The sequence below is a fragment of the Sarcophilus harrisii genome, chromosome 1 (assembly GCF_902635505.1).
Source record: "Sarcophilus harrisii chromosome 1, mSarHar1.11, whole genome shotgun sequence".
In the NCBI taxonomy this organism is placed as follows: Eukaryota; Metazoa; Chordata; class Mammalia; order Dasyuromorphia; family Dasyuridae; genus Sarcophilus; species Sarcophilus harrisii.
Window position 1 is genome coordinate 426,151,262 of NC_045426.1, and position 23,764 is coordinate 426,175,025.

Consider the following 23,764-nt stretch of genomic DNA (forward strand, 5'->3'; position numbering starts at 1 on the left):
TATAGGAAAAACGGACTTTTCCTTAAAATAATCAGCAGATCTATTTAAAACCATCAAAGATTTATGTAATGGGACAAACTGTCCATTCCCAATAAGATCTGAGGAAACAAGGTTCCCAATCAAAAATTACTATTTAAATTGATTAGAAAGCTAGCTATAGCAAAAGCTGAGAAAGAGATTTGGGAAAAGAATAGAAATGAGGAAGCCAAATTATACCTTTTGCCGATGACATAGGTATACTTAAGAACCCCAGAATTTCAAAAAAGTTATTAGAAATAATCCACAACTTAGCAAAGTTGTTTATAAAATAAACCCAAAAGTCATCAGTTCTTATATCATAAAAATCCAACAGTCAGAGTTAAAAGAGAAATTCCATTTAAAGTAACTACTGATAATATAAAAATATTTAGGAATCATCCCAAGGAAAACGAAACTTTTTATGAGCAAAATTGACCACTTTTCAACAAATTAAGTTGATCTAACCAATTGAAAAAATAAAATGCCTTGGATAGGGCGAGCAAATATAATAAAGAGACAAATTTACCTAAACTAATCTATTTATTTAGGTAACCAATCGACCCTAAAAAACATTTTAATGACCTAGAAAAATAACAACAAAGTTCAATGGAAAAAAAATAAGAATTTAAGGAATTAATAAAAAAACAAATGATGGTTTATTAAGATCTAAAACTTACTATAGAGCAGCATTACAAAACATTTGGTATTGGCTAAGGAAAGATTAGTTGATCAGTAATAGATTAGGTTCGGGATAAAACAGTCAAAAATATAGAAAACCTTAGTCTTTTGAAAACCCAAAGATCCCAGCTTTGGGAAAGAACACTGTTTGATAAAAATTTTGGGAAAATTGGAAACTAATGGCAGAAACTAGGATTGATCCATACTTAACGCGATACCAAGATAAGGTCAAATTTCATGACCTAGGCATAAAGAATGAAATTATTAATAAATTAGAGGAAAAAGGATAGTTTACCCCCAGCCTGGGAAGGGAAGGATACCAAAAAACCAAAATTTATCAAAAAAAAAAATTTTGATTATCCAAATAAAAGTTTTTTAAAAAAAACTAATCAGAAAATTAAAGGGAAGCAAAAACTGGGAAAAAATTTTTCAGTCAAAGGTTCGATAAAGGCCTATTTCCAAAAAATGAAATTAACCAATAATAAAATCAACCTTCTCCAATTGAAAAAATGGTGTGGATTGAATGAAAACCGATGAAGAAATTGAATATTTCTAGTCAAGAAAAGTGCCCAAGCATTTAATCGGAAATCAAAAAGAAAAGAAAAACCCAATGTCAGTTGGCTGATGCGGAAAAAATAATGATGATTGTTGGAGGGGATGGGAAAAATGGGAATTGATTATTGTTTAGTTTGAAGAATCCAACCATTTTGGAAAGTAGTTAACCATGCTAAAGTTAAAAACGGATCCCTTTATCCACATTACTGGATTTTCCCAAAGGAAATTTAAAGAAGGAAAAACCTTTTAAGAAGTTTGGGCACCCCAGTAAACTAAACTAATGGATGTCCATATTAGAATGGTTTGAATTTTGGTATTGAAAATTAGGAAATTCTTTTTAAGAAAACAAGGGTTTTTCGAAATTTGGAATTTAAAATAATGAGTTTAAATGGCAGGCCAGGGAATTTAAATAACAAACTGATGATGCCAGCCTATATACCATTAGCAACAAAAACAACCAAACTTTCAATGGGCAAAAACAACTAGCTTTATACCCAAAAAAAACCGGGAAGAAAACCTTACATTAACCAGTCCAATTTAGAACCTATCTTTGATTTCCTTCAAATTAATTGACAATTTCAAGTCTGATTCTTTTTGAAAAAATAATGTTTTAAAGTATATAGTTACTGTTTATTTTAATAATTTACATTAAACCCCTGATTTGGGGGGGTGGGGGAAAGGGAAAAATTAAACAAGATTTAATTGAATGCTGTAAAGTTTAAATTGTAAATCCTTAAATTAAAGGCATTAAAAAAAAAAAAAAAAAAAAAGAAATAATCCACAACTTAGCAAATTTGGTTTAAAAAAAACCAATAAGTCTTACGTTCTTATATATCAAACTAAAACAAAATCCAAAAGCAGTGCTACAAAAGAAACAAACAATACAAATTAAAATTTAGGAATTATCTTCCAAGGGAAATTCAGAAACTTTTATAAAAATTAAGAATTTCACACAAATGGTTGACAACCAATTAAAAATTAAAGTTGGAAGGGAAGAAAAAAAAGTGAAAATTCTGAAATAATCATTTATTTAGGTTACCAACTTTCAAAAAAATTTTTACCTAGAAAATTAATAACAAAATTCATTGGAAAAAACAAAAGTTCAAGAATTTCAAGGGAATTAATGAAAAAAAAATCAAATGAAGGTGGCTTAGTTGTACCAGATCTAAACTTATATTGTAGAGCAGCAGTTACCACAACCATTTGGTATTGGCTAAGGAATAGAATAGTTGATCAGTGGAATAGGTTAGGTTCAAGGGACAAAACAGTCAACAACTATAGCAACCTAGTCTTTGACAAACCCAAAGACCCCAGCTTTTGGGATAAGAACTTACTGTTTGACAAAATTGCTGGGAAAATTGGAAACTAATATGGCAGAAACTAGGCATTGATCCACACTTAACACCATACACCAAGATAAGGTCAAAATGGGTTCATGACCTAGGCATAAAGAATGAAATAATTAATAAATTAGGGGAACATAGGATAGTTTACCTCTCAGACCTGTGGAAGGGGAAGGAATTTATGACCAAAGAAGAACTAGAGATCATTACTTATCACAAAATTAGAAAATTTCGACTATACCAAACTGAAAAGTTTTTGTACAAACAAAATTAATGCAGATAAGATTAGAAGGGAAGCAATAAACTGGGAAAATATTTTTACAGCCAAAGGTTCTGATAATGGCCTCATTTCTAAAATATAGAGAGAATTAACTCTAATTTATAAAAAATCGAGCCATTCTCCAATTGAAAAATGGTCATAGGATATGAACAGACAATTCTCAGATGAAGAATTTGAAACTATTTTTAGTCATATGAAAAGATGCTCCAAGTCATTATTAATCAGAGAAATGCAAATTAAGACAACTCTAAGATACCACTACACACCTGTCAGATTGGCTAAGATGACTGGAAAAAATAACGATGATTGTTGGAGGGGATGCGGGAAAACTGGGACATTGATGCATTGTTGGTGGACTTGTGAACGAATCAAACCATTCTGGAGAGTAGTTTGGAACTATGCTCAAAAAGTTATCAAATTGTACATACCCTTTGATCCAGCAGTGATACTATTGGGCTTATATCCAAAAGAGATCATAAAGAAGGGAAAGGGATCTGTATGTGCACCAATGTTTGTGGCAGCCCTCTTTGTAGTGGCTAGAAACTGATAATTGAGTGGATGCCCATTAGTTGGAGATTGGCTGAATAAATTGTGGTATATGAATATTATGGAATATTATTGTTCTATAAGTAATGACCAACAGGATGATTTCAGAAAGGCCTGGAGAGACTTACACGAACTGATGGTGAGTGAAATGAGCAGGACCAGGAAATCATTATATACTTCAATAGCAATACTATATGATGACCAGTTCTGATGGACCTGGCCATCCTCAGCAATGAGATCAACCTAATCATTTCCAATGTAGCAGTAATGAACTGAACCAGCTATGCCCAGAGAAAGAACTCTGGGAGATGACTAAAAACCATTACATTGAATTCCCAATCCCTATATTTATGCCCACCTGTATTTTTCTTTTCCTTCACAAGCTAATTGTACAATATTTCAGAGTCTGATTCTTTTTGTACAGCAAAATAACGGTTTGGTCATGTATGCATATTGTGCATCTAATTTATATCTTAATATATTTAACATCTACTCTTCATCCTGCCATGTGGGGGGGAGGGGTAAGAAGTAAAAAATTGGAACAAGAGGTTTGGCAATTGTTAATGCTGTAAAGTTACCCATACATATAACCTGTAAATAAGTCTATTAAATTAAAAAAAAAATTTCTAAGAAGTCTCTTAAAGCCTGAGAACAATTCATACCACTGTATGAGATTTTTCTGTCGACATTTTGTCCTCATCTGAGTTAGTGTTTTGGACTTCCCTGTCATCATAGTATCTTTCTAGTTTAAAGGTTCTTTTCTATTTCTTGCTCCTTTTCTTTTGGTATTTTTTTCCTTTTACTTTTAATGTCCATTTCTGCTCCTGTGGTAAAGGGGATTTCCTAAGCTTTCTGTGTAGCTTTGGCTTTGAGCTTCCTTGTATTTCCAGGGGGAAGCTTTGCCTTTTCTTTTCAGGAAACAGCCTGGTTTCCCAGAGTTTGTCTTCTGAGCTGGGACTGGTAGTTAATTCTACTGAGCCAGAACTGAGTGTCTTAGTTGCTGATTTTTGTTATTAAGACTGTCACTATTTTTGTTTGTTTGTTTTCTCCAATATCTTTTTAATACTCTAATAGTTTTAGAATAACCTTTTACTTATTAAACTTCATTTTCAATGAATGGAAAAATAATGTAGATTTAAGCAAGAAACAATTAAAATATTTTTAACGTTACTTATCCAATGGAGGTTAACTGGAAAAAACGTGATTAAAACTGACTCTGGTTTTTCCTGAACTGGGCTGAATACCTTTCCACCTCTGTGAGACTAATCTTTCTTGAAGTTTTTCTAGTCTGTCTTGAGCTAGAGAGTGGTTTCATTCAAACAGTCTCTGTTCAAATGCTTGGTTTCATGTGGTTTTTAAGAGAAACCAGGAGAGCTTGAACAATTTTTTGCCTCTAGTCTGTCATTTTTGCTCTACCCAGAAGTATCTGGTTGATTTTCTGTGGGTGGGCTAATCTCTCTCAAGGAGTCAGATTATGATTTCTTTTCTAATATCCATTTTATGCCACGTCATTACTTCCTTGCATATCCGGAACACAATTGATCCAGAAGATATAGAAAAAGACACCTAACCTTGCAGTTTTGCATGTTATCCTTAATATCCTAATCAATGAGACTAAATAAGAAGCCTTCAAATTCCTAAAAAAGCATGGTGGTTTCTCTTGTTTTCCTTAAAGAAGTACTGCCAGATTTTTTTTTAATTGTTTCTCTACATTTTACTAGTCATCATTCCTTGACATTATTTCTTCATTTGGCTTCTATGTATAACTGTTGTAACTCTCAAGTTGTAAATCCTTATGTCAGAAAATGGTTTTCATTTTTTCATTGTATTCCAGCTTTCGGCATAGGAGGTATAGGATTCACTTTGGCATCAGAAAGAATTAAGTTCTAATGGTGTGTCTCTCACACACTAGATTTGTGATAATCTCCTCTCCAGTCTATGGATGCCTTTCCTCCAGGCACAGTAGGTTTGACCACTTAATTTCCTGAGAGTACTTACAAAACAGTGTTCATCCATACACTGATGTGGTAAACTGGGGAAAGTGTGGATAATATCCCAGTCACTAACACAGGTAGACAACATGTGACTAATCAAGTAGGAGAAGTAGTAGCATCAGGTTTACTGATACAGACTCCTAATAGGCAATCTGGTAATAGTCGCACAGTGATCCCACAGCTATGAAAAATGGCTAAATGACCATACTTTTTTATTAATAACCCGCTGGCGTCATTAATAATGTTAAAATTATCCAGAAACTATGTTTTGAAACACTTTATATATTTGTGCCACTTTTCCTATTCCTCACACCTGATAGCATAGTTGGATGTCTTAAAAATATATTAAGGGCCTAGTATATTCCAAGCACTGTGGTAAATGCTGAGGCTTCAAAGAGAGGTAAGATAGAAGAAAAGGACATAGTCTTCCTCTTCCTAGATAGATTCTACCAGTTTCAGCATATGTCCTAAGACATCTCAGGAACATCTGCCAAGTATCAATAACCTATGGAATGGGTTATTGAACGAATCAATTATTTGGAAGTATTGAGGTAGCTAGATTCCCTCACTGTCAGTGAGGAACAGATTTCACCTCTCCAGGAGGTATCTCAGTTGTCCCACCTGCATACAGCTCTATTCTCCCCAATTGTAATTCCTTTCTTCCTTCAGGTTGCTTCCTGACTGATTGATTATGTAATACCCTTCTACCATTAGATTGCTTCCTGGTTTATTGGTTATGCTGGGTATTGAACTTCTAAAGACTCTCTGGGTATAGCATTGGCTGCCATCATGCCCCAAATGTTTTTTTTGTTTGTTTGTTTGTTTTGGGTCCTGGGGCTGGGCCTCTCATCCCGTTTCCCTGAATCAGTCTACATTCTGAGGCCCAATGGAAGCCTCTGGTGCATTTTGGACATGAGGTTTTGGGTCTTGTTCTCCCACCCTGTTTTCTCACTTTGTCTCTATGCCAACATTGAGCTTTCCGATGCCCTACTTTATCACATTGAAAGCATTGATGCTTCTCTCTGGAAGTCCCTTGCCAAAAGGGACCCTGTCTTCCCATGTTTGGATTTTGGGAAGTCTGCACCATAACCTGGCTTTAAAAGGCATTTGTGCCCACTGTGGCACAGTATCTTATGATCTCATCTAAAGGAGCATCCTTACATAATCGTAGTATAATTCTTCTACAAACTTCATTAGCATTTTCTTTAGCAAGTTGCCTTATCATAATGTCTGTTACTGCATTTTCACCATTAGTTCGTACAACAGCTGTCTGCAAACATCCCACAAAATCTGCAAAGGGTTCATTTGGCCCTTGTGCTAGGTTCGTGAAGGCCTCTTCTTTGTCCTGTTTACCTGGGATAAAACCCCATGCTTTGATTGCAGCAGAAGCAATTTGCTCATATGCTGCTATGGGGCAATTAATCTGTACTGAAGTGTCTGCATAAGAATTTGCACCTATTAGTTGGTCATAGGTGATTGGAGTATTAATTCCAGTTTGCCTATTTTGTTGGGCTTGTTTCTTACAGAGCTCACTATATTTAGAAAGCCACAAGTTTTGTCCAGATTCTAAGCATGTCCTTGCTCTAGATTTCCAGTTACTAGGGGTTAAGACTTTATAAGTCAAATTCTGTAATAACATCTTAACATAAGATGATGTAGCCCCATAAAGAGTGCAAGCCTGTTTCAGGTCTTTGATGATTTCTAGATCAAAAGGAGTGTATCTTTTACTTTCTTGACCTGAAGAGTTAAACTGTTGAAGCATAGGATATATCTCTATTCTCAAATCATCTGTATTCTGCCCTTCCTCTGTGGCTTTAAGTAGTGCCTTTTGCAATCTAATCATGGGCGGGAATGATTGGTGGGGGCTGCTGGGGATATCACTGCCCTTCCCACTCCTCCACCTCTCTCCACCCAGGAAGGTGAAGTTGATGGAGGAGGGTCAAGAGTCTGCTCGGGTGTAGGCCGAGTTGAAGCCAGATTGTGAGAGTGAGAATCAGTGTGCCCTTCAATTTCACTTAACTCCTCATGCCCTCTGGTAAAATTGCCATTAATCTGCCTTTTGTCTTCCTCTTTTTCCTCACACTTCCTCATCTGGCTATTTTTAAATCTTTTCTTTTTTTCTATAACTTCTGGGATTCTTTAAGGCCATTTGTTTTAAGTTGTACATATAGAATGTTTCCTTGAAAATTGAATCAGGACCATTATCATTGTAATATTCACATAGTTGATCTCCTACTACTTTCCAATAATCTTTCTCTATTTCTTCTTCCTTGAAGAACCAAGGGGACATGCATTCTAACGTATCCATGAGTCCCTCAATCTGCTCCCAAGTTACAATCAAATCTTGTCTCTTTCTCAGCCTGAGTATGCTTTCTGTAGATCTCCTTTAGGGTGGGGTTGGGGGTGGGGATGGGGGGGAGTGGAATCTTTTCCTAATATCTTCCCCATTTCAGCTAGAAAATGAGAGTTACTAGTTTAGCTTTTAAGAAAGTAAGTTTCCTGTTTGTCTATTAAAATACTCACCTTTTTTCCTGGTCACTGGGGACTTCTTAAGTGAAATTAGCATCCTTGGTTCACACATTGGGCGCCAAAATGTAAAGTCCAGGCTAGCTTCCTGGAGGCCTCAGGAACAGCCAGAGTCAGGATAAGTAAAAGTCCTTGGTCTTTAGGGGGAGAAGTGAAGGAGACAGACAAACCTTCACAAGGCTTGCCACCAACTTCCCTTCTCCTTGTTCTACTGCAAAGTGAAGTTCTCTCCCCTCTCTCACCCCACCCTCTAATCCTTAGCTACAATTCTCTTAACCCAAACATTGAGCCAGAATTAATTGTGAGAAGAGCAATTCCAAACATATGCTAATAGAGTCATTGTCAAATAGGTAATTAGCCTTAATTGCTTGGTTGTCTGATTCAAGTGCACCTATTCAGAGTTTCAGCCCTTTACATTTAGGTACCAATTGAATGATCAGAAAGTAACCCTAGTTTATACAGATTTTGTTGGAACCTTATTGAGATAATGTTGGAGGAAACAATCCAGCCATGATTTTTGTATAGCCTATTATTTCAGTTGTGGCCATCTTTATATATACTTTGAATCATCCATTCACCCATGATTGATATTGCAGATAGGGAATCCATGTATCATTACAGTTTTATTCAGCAATCAACTTTCTTAAGAGGTCAAGGTAGAAGTATCAAGTCTCTTCTACCAAAGTCCACTATTCATTTGTGTGCTTTGTTGTTTGTCCTTTGTTTTTCAGAGGAACAATGTTATCATGGGGTAATATCAAGACTTATGTATGAATTGGATTTCAGTGAGGCAGAGTTGTATACAATTATCAGACTCTTTCTTCCAGTGTCATCAAAATCCAGTGTCAAGAAAAAAGTTAGGATGGTTGACAATGGCCTAGAAAGCAGTGAATGACCTTATCATTTTTGATGTCTCATCAAGTTCTAAGCTCTCCAGAGCTCCTGATTCAGTGCCTTTCATGGTCATTGGAATAAATTGTTCTTATCCACTCCTTCTCCCAAGGGAAGTATTTACTTGCTTCAGAAACTGATAACCCTTGAAAAAATGACATGAAATCAGAAATATGTGGGGTATGGACAAGTCAGAACAAGTAAAAACAGTTTGAATTGGATGATAGGAACATAGAGATAGGGAAGTAGTCTACCATACATTGTAGAGATAGAGAGAGAATTGTGAATGCTCTTAAAGATTAGGAAAGAGGATTTGAAATTTACTCTTTCAGCAATGGAAACTAATGAAGGACTATAATATTATATCTAAGTGTAAAAATGTTGCCTTTTTATTTAATGAAAAAAATACTGAAGAAAAGAATAGATATGAGAAATTTTAGGTGGCAATTGCAATGTTCTACATAGGTAGTAATGAAAGTCATTATTGGAATGGTAACAGTGGAAATCAGAAAACTAGAACAGATGCAAGAAATATGATATTGAAAGTATTCATTTTGTCAACTAATGTAATATTATCAAGAGATAAGGAAGAATGAAAATAAAAAATCATCAAGGATTTGAATAGTTCTGCTATTGATAGAAGAAAAAATTAGATTACTTAATGTACAGAATGCTAGGCCTGAAATTAGGAAAATTGACAGCTACTCACTGGCTGTGTGTTGCTAGGCAATTATTTAACCTCGTCTTAATCCCCTGGAGAAAGAAATATCCCTTTCCCTTACCAAGTACTCTTACCAATAAAATCTTATATGGGAAGGTTGAAGATGATCTCAATTAATGAATGACTGAAAAACAATAGTTATCTACATACATTACAAGTATGACTAGAAATAAAATATTCATAAAGCATTCAAATCCTATCAGTAACTAAAAGTATGAGGCTAAAGGAAATTACTAAGGAAAGATTGTAGTGGGGAATGAAGGTAGGATGGCAGAGTATCTGGACTATATAATGTGTGCTTTTGTATATAACCCAACATATGTTATCTGTTATATATGGCATACCTTATAATTCACTGTAAAATATGTTGCTCTCATATTATACAACATTAAGGTACAGTATATGTACATTTTTGATAATGTGGAATTTATCTATATTAGTAATATATGCTTTTTAAAATACAGGTTAATTCCTATATTAGAAAAAGAAATGGTAAACCATTCCAGTATCTTTGCCAAGAAAATGCTACAGATAGTTTCAACATTTCATGGTCCATGGATTCATGAAGAATTAGACATAACTAAGTAACTTAACAACAACAAAAATAATGGTGGGACTGCTATGTATTATTATACAAGCAGTGTTGCTATATAAAAAAGTGTGATATATATATATATATATTTATGTCCTTTATAGATTTGACTATTATTTAAAACTGTTTTATGTAGTCTATATTATATATCACATGGAATTTTTATCTTTGGTTTTATGGCTATGTGATTGTCCCATACTCTATAATGCAATGGATTTGGATGGTCTGTCTGTAAGTTGAACTTCTGTTTTATCTTGCCTGGAACATATTTCTATGCCAATTTTTGACTATCTCCAAAACATCCACATTCCAAGTCTTATTCTCATTTCTCTGCTACCAGAACCTTGGCCTTCACATGAGGCTCTATTGCAGTAGATAGGATGGCTTTAACTTAATTATTCCTGAAATTAGGCCTCAATGCCACTTTCTACACATCTCCATCCCATTTCATTACATCAAGCTCTTTCAACTCCTTGCCTTCCCCCATCACAATGTAAGTTTCTTGACAGCAGAGCCTGTCTTGTTTACTAGTATTTGTATCTTCATACCTTAAGACTTTGTCTGAAAATAAGTCTTTAATAAGTGTTTAACAAATAATGTACTTACCTGTCTAACTGTCTAGCAACATGCAATTCTAATAGGAATATCATGTATTAGATAGATGAATATAACTTCTTTGAATTTCATCTCATTAATTGTGATAACCATATGAATATCTTTATTGGTTTTGTATATTCAGATCTTGATCTAACTTATATGATTTGTAAAGATAGGAAACATTCTGTAAATATGGAATCCCCTTTATAAATATGGGATTATCCTTACATAATGAAAGGTAGAAGGGAACTGACAATTTCAAAAGGCCTTAGACTTTGTTGATCAAATACATATTATAATGAATGCTATGTGAATAATAAAAAAAGAACTTTACACACTGGTTGTAGTGTGGTACCTGTTCTTCCCAGTCTACCCTACCCCAAGTCCTCTATGTAGAAAAATAGAATGCATTTTAGAAGTAAAACAATGAAATAGGGTATCCAGATTCCAAGAGCCTTTGGACCCTTGATAATTAGTTGAGAGGGTAGCCACTAGAGTGAAGGCTGATTAAACATAATAGATAATTATGCACTATTCACTTGCATATAAACAGCAAAGTATAAGGTTATTCATTCTCCACTAGAGTAAGGGCTTTTATTAAAAGACCAAGATATGGTAAACAGTTAGTAATATTCCAAAAATAGAAAACATCTTGAATTTTCCCTCAACAGCAGTTCCTCAGAAACATGGACCATATTTGTGGATTTTCTACTCATATATACTATATGAATAACTCCCCACATTTTCCCTTTTGGTACTTAAATGATAGTGATTATTTTGATGGAATAATTTTTAAGGACATGCTGCTTTATTATAATATTCCATAATTTTTTTGTACTTAATTCTGTCTTTTGAATAGTAAAGGTAAACACATGTACTTGTGAGCTGTGATTTGAATTGATGCAGTTAAATATCAAACTTTGAGCCTAAGATAATATCCTTGTTAGTTGGGGTTGAGGGGAGAAGTATTATAATAATGAAAAGTATATCTTTCTTTAATATGTTGCTGTATTTTCACCTTTGTTATAAATTGTAGCAAGGCAAATTAACTTGGGTTGTTTTTCACTACATTCATCCAATAGAAATGAATGAAAAAGTGTTTATGAAGAATATTTGAAATATAAATGCTTTGAAGGGAGAAAGGAAGGAAGGAGTGGACTGAGGAGAGGGAGGAAGTGAGAAATGTAGCCAGTAGTCAGAATACAAGTGTAAAGCATAGAGAAAAGGGAGAAGGTTTTGTGTGTTTCTTTGTTTCTTTTGTTTTGTTTTGTTTTTATTGTCAATGTGTCCTACATAGAAAGATGGCTTCAATTTATGTACAAAGAATATTAGAATATTTATCAATGGATATTTATTGCCTAATATATTATTAGAGACCCTGATTGACTAAACATGAGGTTAACAGTGCAAGATAAATCAACTTAATTGTTTTAAAAAGAATCATGAAAAAAGATGTTTAAAATTCTAGTATTTAGTGCAGCTCCAATATATATCAACCAACAGGAAATCTAAATGGATAAATATATAAAAAATATCAATGGAATTGTCTAAACAAGATAAAAGTTCAAAATTTAATTATTTTAAAACTTTTTTTAAAACTAAAAAAAAATTAAATTATTGGTCTTCATTCAATTTATCAGAAATGATATGCCAAAGCTATATTCCCTCAAAATTCATGCTATTTGACAATGTACTTTTAAAACCCTACTGAGTATAACATTAATAATAGGCATAGTATTTTACTAGCATATAATTATTGCTATAGAAATAAATTGGATATTTTTAGGGAAGCTAAATGAGAAACATGAGAAAAATAATAAGTGAATGATGAGAATGTTTCATTGTAGTTAAATCTTAATTTTCTTATAGAAAATCTGCATATGAAAATTCAGCAGATATAAGGGAAAATACTAGATTCCCCATAAAATTTCTCAGATCTTTGTTTTTTTTTTTTTTTTTAACTGAGTCAATTAGCCACAATTTCCTTTTATTCTAATAAAGAGAAAATATCTAGTGACAAATTTTTACCCTGGAATCTTGATTCCAAAAATCTATTGCAATAAGAAATAAGGTGAGGAAAGAGCAAAAAGGGATGAAACAGATGATATAAAACTAAAAAAATTCTAAGGAGAAAAAAACACAATTATCATTTTCTGCTAAAATGTGATCCACATCTAAAAAAAACTAAGTCATTTAAAACAAAGAAATTTAAACCTTATTAGAAAATTGATGAATATATTTTGTATACTCATACACCCCTTCTCCCAAGTGAAATAAATGAGGAGTACTATAACAAAAATAATAAACTTCGTACCTTTTTTTACAATTACTCTTTCTTCCAATATCACATTGCCTTAAACATGCAATTTAATTGAATTGATTTGACTATTTCTTATATAGTAAAATCTGTTGTATAAAAGAACCTACAACTTGTTCTCCACTTTAATTGTGTTCATTTTTCACAGAACATCTTTAGTTTTATTTCTGTCATACTTTACTTTCTTTGATTTCTTTCAGAATCAAGGTGAAATTTCAAGGGCTGGATTCAAGGGGCATGTGTATTTGTTCCCAAGTGTTATGTTAATGAATAGAAGAAGAGTATCTTTTGAATGCTTTTGAAAGCTCAATTCCTTGAATTCTTTTCTTCCTCATCTCTGTTCTTAGGACCTTAGATTCCTTCAAGGTTCAGCTCACCTATCATTGCTGTCTTTTTTTCTCTCTTTCACATTTTTTTGTGATAAATAAATATACAACTATTAAGAGTGTAGTTTATGTCAAACACTATGCTAGATGCTGGGGATGCAAATGAAAAAGATAAAACAGTACTTGCTCTCAGGGATTTTCGATTCATTGAAGAAGACTATATATATATATATATATTAGGGAAGATGCTTCAAGTTGTGAGAATAAGGGTATATATATATATATGTATATATATATATATATATATATATATAAAATCTTCCCTGATATACATATATACATATATATATATATATATATATATATATATATATATATATATGATACTTGAAAGAAGTAAAAGGATGAAATGAAGTAGAAATAAGGCAAGAGAGCATTCTAGACATGGGAGAGAAGCCTAAATAATGATTAAAAAAAAAAAAAACTAGAAAGGGGATATTTGTAGGGGGAAAAATTATAATTTGCATGAAACACAACAATGGAAGTAATATATAGAAGTGAAAAGATTGGATGCAGCCCAGTTCCAAAGGACTTTCAAAGCAAAACCATAATCAGTTATCATAAAGGGAATAGTAAATCAAAGAAATTTGTTGAGCAGGGAAATAATAGTCATGTGATTGTTGGATTTTAATGAATGAATGAATGAAAAGTCCCTTATTAAGTACTGACTAGATTCTACATGGCTTTCTAAGTTCTGGATATTAAAATATAAACAAAAAATTTCTATTCTCAAAGAGCTTTTAATTTAATAGTGGAAGGCAATATACACATAAAGATGTATGATTATGAGAATTGAAATATAAAAAAATCTGTTCACCATAGAATTGACATTTTTGAATTGTTCTGGAGAAGAATTTTGAGAGTCCCTTTGCCAGAAATGAGGTCAAATCAATCAATACTTTAAAAAAATCAGACTGCTCACTAGAGGTCAAATAATGAAGCTGAAGCTTCAATACTTTAGCCACATAATGAGAAGATGGAAGTCATTGGAAAATACCTTAATGTTGGGAAAGATTGAAGGCAAAAGAAATGGGATGACAGAGGATCAGATAGATAGTGTCATGGAAACAATGAACATTAACTTAGATTTTGAGACATAGTAAAATGGTAGGAGTATGGAATCATGAAGAGTCACTACTGAATGATTGAACAATACAAATAGAAAAGTCATGGCCAGGAGTATTGTGGACAGGAAATCAGAGATAAATTAAGTCTTAAATCAATTGATTGACTTGTCCTTTCCAGGAATAGTAATTATAATTTATGTTCTAAAAACTAATATTGAAAAGTTGGGGATTAAGATCAACATGGTTGTAATGTAATATACTTTACATGGGAGAGAGATATGCAAATGAAGAAGAAATGTTATATTAGGCATCTTCCTGGGAAGATTAAGTAAATGCTCACCAGTTAGACCTCAAAGTCCTAAGGTGTGAATCCTAGTTGGAATGGAGTAAAAACTTGAGGCAGAGAATTAAATCAGAAACCATTGCAATAAATTACATTAAAGGTCAATTAGAATGTAATCCCAATGTGCTGGCTATCATTAAAAGAAGTGGGCCCCTGAAAAATAACATGAAACCAAAACTCTGAACAGAGCCTGATGGAATGAAACCAACCACCAGCTTAAGTTAGATTGGAAAAAATTCAAGAAGTGAATTTCTTCAATTCAATTCAATTCTTCACTCAATTCAAGAGTGAAAAAGGTTGTTCACCTCAACTCAGACACAGTCTGAGAATACCCATGAGAGGGTCTTAATCACAGTAGATCAGCAACTGAGACCCTCTGTCTTGGCCAGTGTGGCAGCCTCTAATCCCAGCTCAGAAGGCAAATTCTTAGAAACCAGATTGTTTCCTGAAAGGGGGAAAAAAGTTACCCCCCTTCAAACACAAAGGGCTTTTGTATTCAAACACAAAGATCAGAGCTGCATAGGAAGCTTGAGACAGTGCCATCTTTACCCCAAGGACATATTTCAAACATAAAAGTTAAAAAGGAGGAACATAAAAAGAAAAGAAAAGAAAAGAAAATGAGCAAGAAATAGAAAAGAATCTTGACCATAGAAAGTTACTATGGTAAGAGGGAGGACCGAAACATCAACTAAGATGAAAAAAATGTCCACAGAGGAAATACAGAACTGATAATCATAACTATGACTGTGAATGGGATGAACTCTCCAAAAATGTAAGTGATCAGCAGAATGGATTAAAAAACAGAATCCTGCAATATGTTGTTTACAAGAAATACATTTGAAATATATAGATACAGAGTAAAGGTAAAAGGCTAGAGCAGAATTTATTATGCTTCAGCTGAAGTAAAAAAAAAAAAATAGGGTTAGTAATTCTGATCTCAGATTTTAAAAAAGTAAAAATAGATCTAATTAAAAGAAATAAATAAGGAAAGTACTTCTTGATAAAGGATACTATAAAAATGAAGTAATAAAAATACTGAATATATAGGCACCAAGTGGTAGAGCAATCAGATTCCTAAGAGTTTAAGGCAGCTACAGAAAGAAATAGACAGCAAAACTATACTAGTTGGGGATCTCAACTTTTCCCTCTCAGAATCAGACAAATCTAATAAAAAATAAACAAGAAAGAAACTAGGGAAATAAGTAGAATCCTAGATAACCTAGATATTATAGATCTCGGAAGAAAATTGAAAAATGATGAAAATGATGAATACACCTTTTCCTCAGCAATACATTATACTTATAAAAATTTAATATATATTAGGGCAAACAAACATTCACAATCAAATGCAGAAGTAACAAATGCATCATTTTTAGACCATGATGCAATAAAAGTTATACTCAATAAAGCACAAGGGAAAGATAGACTAAAAACCCATTGGAAATTAAATAATCTAACTTAAAAGAATGAATAGGTCAAATAACAAATCACAGAAATAGTCCATAATTTTATCAAAGCAAATGACAAGAATGAGACAATGTACAAAAACCTGTGGGATGCAGCCAAAGTAGATTTTAGGAATTTTATATGAATAAAATAGAGAAATATTAGGTCAATGAATTGAGCATGCAATTAAAAAAGCTACAAAAAGAACAAATTTTAAAACATCTAAAATTAAATACCAAATTAGAAATTTTGAAACTGAAAGGAGAGGTTAATAAAATTGAAACTGAGAAAACTATTGTCCTAATTAACAAAACTCTTAAGTGTTGGCTTTATAAAAATCAACAATACCAACAACAACAAAATAGCTAAACTTTTGGTTAATTTCATTAGAAAAAAGAAAATGAAAAAAACTTCTAAATTACCAGCATCAAAAATGAAAAATGTGAACTTAGCACCAAATGAAAAAAAAAAAATGAAAGCAAAAATTAGATGCTATTTTGCCAAAGTGTATGTTAACATGTCTGACAACCTAACCAAAATGGATTAAATTTATAAAAACATAAATTGCACAGATTAATTTAAGAAGAAATAAATCATTCAAATAGTACCATTCAAAAAAAAAAAAAAGAAATTGAACAAGCCATAAACTAACTCCCTAAGAAACTATCTCCAGGGTCTGATAGAATTACAAGTGAATTCTAGCAAATATTTACAGAACAATTAATCCCAAATGCTATGCAAACTATTTGGAAGAATAGGCAAGGAAAGAATCCTGCCAAATTCCTTCTGTGAGACAAATATAGTAGTGATACCTAAACTAGGAAGAGCCAAAACAGAAAAGGAAAATCACAGAGCAATATTTGAAATTAATATTGATGAAAAAAATTTAAATGAAATGTTAGCAAAGCGATGGAAGTAATTTATCATCAAGATAATGCATTATGCCCAAGTAGGATTTATACCAGAAATTCAGGGCTGGTTCAATATCAGGAAAACTATTTCTATAATCAAACACATCAATAACAAAACCAACAGAAATCATATGATAATCTCAAAAGATGCAGAAAAAGCTTTCGACAAATACAACACCTATTCCTAGTAAAAGAACCAAAGAAAGAACTTAAAATAATAAGCAATATCAATCTATAACAACCAGCAAGAATTATTTGTAATGGAGAAACTGGAAACATTGCCAAAAAGAAGAGGGGTGAAACAAGGATACTCATTATCATCATTTATTACAATTTAATATTGTACTAGAAATGTTAGTTTTAGCAATAAAAAGAAAAATAAATTACAGGAATTCAAATAGGCAATGGGGAGATTAAATTATCACTTTTGCAAATTATATGATGATATAATTAGAGAATACTAGAAAATCTGCAAAAAACCTACTGGGAAAAATCAACAGCTTTACCAAAGTTGCAGGATATAAAATAAATACACACAAATCATCACCATTTCTATATGTTACTGACAAAGCCCAGGAGTTAGAGATAGAGAAATTTCATTTAAAATAACTTTGGAAATTCAATTGGAAGAACAAAAGTCAAAATTTCAAGGGAATTAAAGAAAAAAATTACAAATGAAGATAGTCTAGCTGTTCCAGACTTAAAACTATATTATAATGCAGCAGTCATCAAAAACATTTGGTGCTGGCTAAGAAATAGAGTAGTTGATCAGTGGGATAGATTAGATTTACAAAACAAACAAAATGTTTGATAAACTCAAAGATACAATTTCTGAGATTAAAAACTCAGTATTTTAAATTTTTAAATTTATTTATTTTAATACAGATTGCTTTATGAATTATGCTGGAAAAGAAACATCAGAACAGAAGGGAAACACCATGGGAGAGATTAAGAAACAGAAAAAAAAAAGTGAACATAGCATAAGTTCTTTTTCTGGATGCAAATGGCATTTTCTGTCCAAAGTTTAATGGGATTGCTTTAGATCACTGAACTATTGCGAAGTCTTTCATAATTGATCATTGCACATTCTTGCAGTTATTGTGTACAGTATATTCATGGTTCTGCTTGTTTTACTTAGCATCAGGTCATGTAAATCTTTCGATACTTTTCAAAATTCAGCTTGTTCCATATTCCACAATTTTAATTGATGACCATCTACTCATTTTCCAAATCTTCACTGCCACAAAAAGAACTGCTAAAACATTTTTGCACACGTGGGTCCTTTTCTCTCCTTTATGATTTCCTTGGGATACAGACCCAGTAATGCCACTGTCAGGTCAAAGGGTATACACAATTTTATAGCTCTTTGGGAATAAGAGCTCACTATTTGACAAAAATTGCTGGAAAAACTGAAAATTAGTATGGCAGAAACTAGGCATGGATACACACTTAACATATCATACAAAGATAAGGTCAAAATGGGTTCATAATGTAGACATAAAGATGAAACTATAAGCAAATTGAAAGAACAAAGTATAGTCTATCTCATAGATCTATGGAGAAGGAAGGAATCTATGGCCAAAGAAGAACTAGAGTACTTTATTGAAGACAAAATGAATAATACTGATTATATTAAGTTAAAAAGGTTTTGAATAAAATTAAAGGGAAGCAATAAACTGGAAAAAATCTTTACACCCAAGCATTCTGATAAAGTCCTCATTTCTAAAATATATAGATGATTGATTCAAATTTGTAAGAATTCAAACCATTCTCCAATTGATAAATGATCAAAAAATATGAACAGACAATTTTCAGATGAAGGAATTGAAATCATTTCTAGTGATATGAAAAAGTTCTCTAACTCACTATTGATCAGATAAATGAAAATTAAGACCATTCTGAGGTACTACTATCCATCTCTCATTTGGCTAAGATGACAGGAAAATAAAATGACAAATGTTGGAGGGGATGTGGGAAAACTAAGACATTAATACATTGTTGGTGGAATTGTGAACTGATAGAACCATTCTGGAGAGCAATTTGCAACTATGGCCAAAGGATATCAAACTGTACATACCCTTTGATCCAGCAATGTTTCTACTGGGCCTAAATCCCAAAGAGATTTTAAAGGAGGGAAAAAGACCCACATATACAAAAATGTTTGTGGCAGCTCTATTTGTATTGGCAAGAAACTGGAAACTGAGTGTTTGCCTATCAGTTGGAGAATGACTGAATAAGTAATACCATATGCATATTATAGAATAGTATTGTTCCATAAAAAGCAATCAGCAGATGATTTCAGAGAGGTCTGAAGAGACTTACATGAGCTAATGGTAAGTGAAATTAGCAGACCGAAGAGATCATTGTACATGGCAACATCAATGTTATAGGATGATCAATTATGATGAATGTGACACTTTCTAGTAATGAGATGACTGAAATCAGTTCCAATGATCTTGTGAGGAAAAGAATCATGTACACCCAGAGAGAGGACTGTGGGAACCAAGTGTGGATCACAACATAGTATTTTTGCTCTTTTTGTTGTTGTTTGCTTGAATTGTATTTTCTTTTTCATTTTTTTCCTTTTTAATTTGATTTTTCTTGTGCTGCAAGATAATTGCATAAATATGTATTCACATGTTAGATTTAACATATGTTTTTAGCATGTTAAATGCATATTGGATTACTTGACATTTAGGTGAGGGGGTTTGGGAAAAGAGAGGGAAAATCGGAACACAAGGTTAATGTTGAAAAATTATCCATAGGGACAGAGTCAAGATGGCGGAAAGGGTACACACTTCATTATGAACTCTCCTTCTACCCTCACTACTGATTACCAAATTCAGCCCCTGAAATAGTGCTTGACTGGTAGAATCCACAACTATTGGGAGCACAACAAATTACTAGCAGAAGATAATACCATGGATTGAATAAAGAGATAGCATCTCCCCAGAAAGGTAATGATTTATGCGAGTTAAGGAGGTGTCTCATTAGTTTCCTCTCCTCCCCCCGAAAAAAATGAATTATTTTAGGAGATTAGTGAAATGACAATTCTGAGGTCACAGAGCCATTCACATCCTGGCATCAAGATGCTTTGTCTGCTATTATGTTTGTGTTGAAAACAAAGAAAGCCTAAATGTCAGATGAAGTGGCTCAGATTTTAGCCAGGTTTCCTAGTATTAAATATTAAAGTGTAAATGAAGCTTCAGATATCAAATGATCTGTCCTAAATTTGGCTCCATTTACAACAACACAATATTTATAGACACTGTTAATCTAATGGGCAAGTCCTGTTTTAAAGGAGATTTCTGAGAGCTGGGGGCTAGTGTGGTTAATTGAATATAGAGTACTAATCTATTGACCCACTCATCAGCTGATTATTGAAGATTTCTTACTGTCACAGAGCACCCAAAATTTTATGATTTATTTAAGAAATTTGCAACAGGGTCTATTAACACCATTTTCATTTCTTTACTCTTAAGAGGAACAATAAGTAATCAATGCACATTTTCTCATTGGACTATTTAAAATCACAGTTTCTGAACTTTTGGTTACCAATGTTCTCCCCTTTTTGTTCCTCTTCAGTCCCTCAGTAGAAGAGAATCATAGATTTTGAAAGCTAGATTGTTAATATGTCCACACGTTTTCTTTCTTTATTTGTCCTATACAGAGCAGTTACAGTTGAACGGAACTGAAACATCCTCCCACTTTTTCTAATTTATAGATAATGAAAAAAGCATCAGCTTCAAGGGGGGAGAGAGCACACAGACTTGGGAATTAAGAGTCTCAGCTTTAAAGCCAGGCCCTGTCAGGGACTCCACAATTTACCATTTAACCTCTACTTTTTTATTATAAAATAAGAAAATCTATCTATATCTACTTCATGGGGACAATGTAAGGACCAGCAAGAGAGAAAATAGGAAAAGGTTCTGATCTCAGAGGGAATGGTGCCAGCATATTGCTACTAGAGTATTTGTGTAATGTAACACAGGAGCTGGCGTGAGCTATCTGGTCTCCTTGGGGTCTGGGTTCTCTAGTTTTAGAATTCTATGAATAATGTCATAAGCTCATATCTTTCACATAGTAGCAGAAAATTTACTAGTCCATGAGGAATTCCAACCTCCAATATAGCAAGAACAAACTGCTTTTCATTGATTGAGTGAGGTCAGGGAGACATGACAAGATTTAGGTTGAAATCTTAAAGCCAGTTATTTGCTGATAAAAGTTTAACAAAAATCACTCTGGAGAAAAATAAAAATAAAAAAAAGAAAGCAGGACATATTTTAAGTTTAATCTGCATTATAGAAGTCTTATGTCTAGATAATTAACAAATGAATAAATTAAGCCCTGATTTATAGCTTTTATAAATTTCCAAAGTACAAAAATTTCCAACTGAGAATTTAATAATTAGATCTTGCTAAAATTGAAGCTAGCTCCAAGACACCTATGCTTGCAGTCCTACTTTCTCCACCTGAAGGCTCAAAGGTTCAGACATGAATATTTAGAAATACAAACAACACTCTGGGGGACCAATGGGGGCTTAGGAAGCATGATGTGGAAAGAGTATTAAGATAACATTTCTCTTCTCCAAGAATCATGACAGTGCAATGAACAGGTCCAGGGCTAACTCCTAAAACTTTATTCCCGGGCCTAGTCAGAGTATTCACTTTCTAATATTTCCTCAAGAGAACAGTAAAATGTTAGAATGACAGAAAAGCCTGGAGATGGAAGTTGTTTTCAAGTGCCAATTCTATTACTTCCTTCTTGTATGAAACTGTGCAAGTGGCATTACTTCTTTGGGAAATGATTTCTTCATTTGTCAAATGGAGGGAGGTTTAAATGTCTTCCATCTTTCAATCTACAACCTCATGTTCCTAAAAGAAAGGAAAACTCCTTCCATTTCCTAAAAGGGCATATTCTACTAAACTGTGTACTACACGGGATTATCATGGAATCTTGACTTTGGAATAAATTCAATTTTTTTATCATTCACAAATGTTTGGACTATGAAGATCAGATATTATTACATTTAAAATCAAACTTCCAACTTCAGTAACTCAAGATTATAATTCAAGATTTTAATCTCAGACATTGATATCATATTAAAATATGCTGATGTACATACACATATATACTCACAAATATACATATGTAAATACATACATATACACACAATTTAAATGAATTTGTTAAAATTGATTTCTTGAGAACTTTTCTACAAAGAAATGAAAGAGAAAGATAAACATTTGGAAAATATTTTATCATTGTACTTGCTTTATCACATTTACTTTTTGAAATTATTGTCTATTCTCTTATTTTTTGTGCTAAACCAATTTTTATTATTTGTTTTTTTTTCAATTTTTCGATCTTGATTTAAAATCTCAGCATAAAGTAAAATCAGATTTTATATATACATATTACTGTTTTATTTTAAAAATTAGTTCTATGTTTTTAAATTTTTGCTACAAAATGAATAATATTATATAATTTAATCAACAAGCATTTTTGAATTTATATGTATATAGGTTGCATATATGTGTATGCATATATATAATATGCATATATGTGACTATTCTTTCTGTATGAGTGAAAATTTGTGTGTGCACATATATCGATGTAATTTTTCTACACATTACAATTTACATCATGTATTTAATGTGTATCTATATGTATGTATATATATGCATGTTTGCAAATACATTTATTTAAATGTATGCTGGACAGTTAGATGGTTCAGGGAGAGTTTTGGGCCTGGAGTGGGGAAGACCGGAGTTCAGATTCTAAGTTCACTTGCTTAATTATAGGAAGTTAATTAAAGGACCTCTATCCAAGTTTTTCCTTGTCATCTTGAGTAAGTCTAGTGTGACAAAGGTGATAGCTACATGTAAAGTCCCCTAAAATATTTTTAATACCTCTGGATGAATCACTTGTCCAATAGCAGTATGTGACCATCTTATGACTACTTAGGTCATTAATGTGATATCTTGTACCATTTCTTCCTGTCTAATCTAAGGAGAAGTCTATATTATAAGGAGATACCTTTTACTTCACCAAATGTGTGACCTTGCTGACTTAATTTTTTTTATTGTTTTAGCTTATGAATCTTATGTCTATCAATGGAATTATTCTGTATTTGATATAGTTGTTCTTGAATGTGGCAACATCTAGCCCAATTAAAATAGGACCCTGGAAGGAATAAGCATCTCAAATCATAAGGGAGATTTGAGATCCACTTCATTAGAGGGAACCATGGACTCTTGAATAAAGTGCCATTGACTCAGATCTCTAACTGCATTTTTTTTTGATAGACAGAATAATTTTAATGTCCACAAAGGTGTGCTGTTAACCCTGGGTTCTCCAAGACTTTACCAAGAGTGTAGGTTCTAGAGTGGTTTTGAAAGTTCAAAGAAAAACAGATGATCTAAGCAAGAAGAATCAAAAACCCAGAACTCATTCACTACTTCCTATGTGTAAGAATAATAATTTGTCCATAGAAGTCAAAAAAGAAATCACAGACCTTTTGAAGTATGGTGATATTGGAGTACTTTTCTTG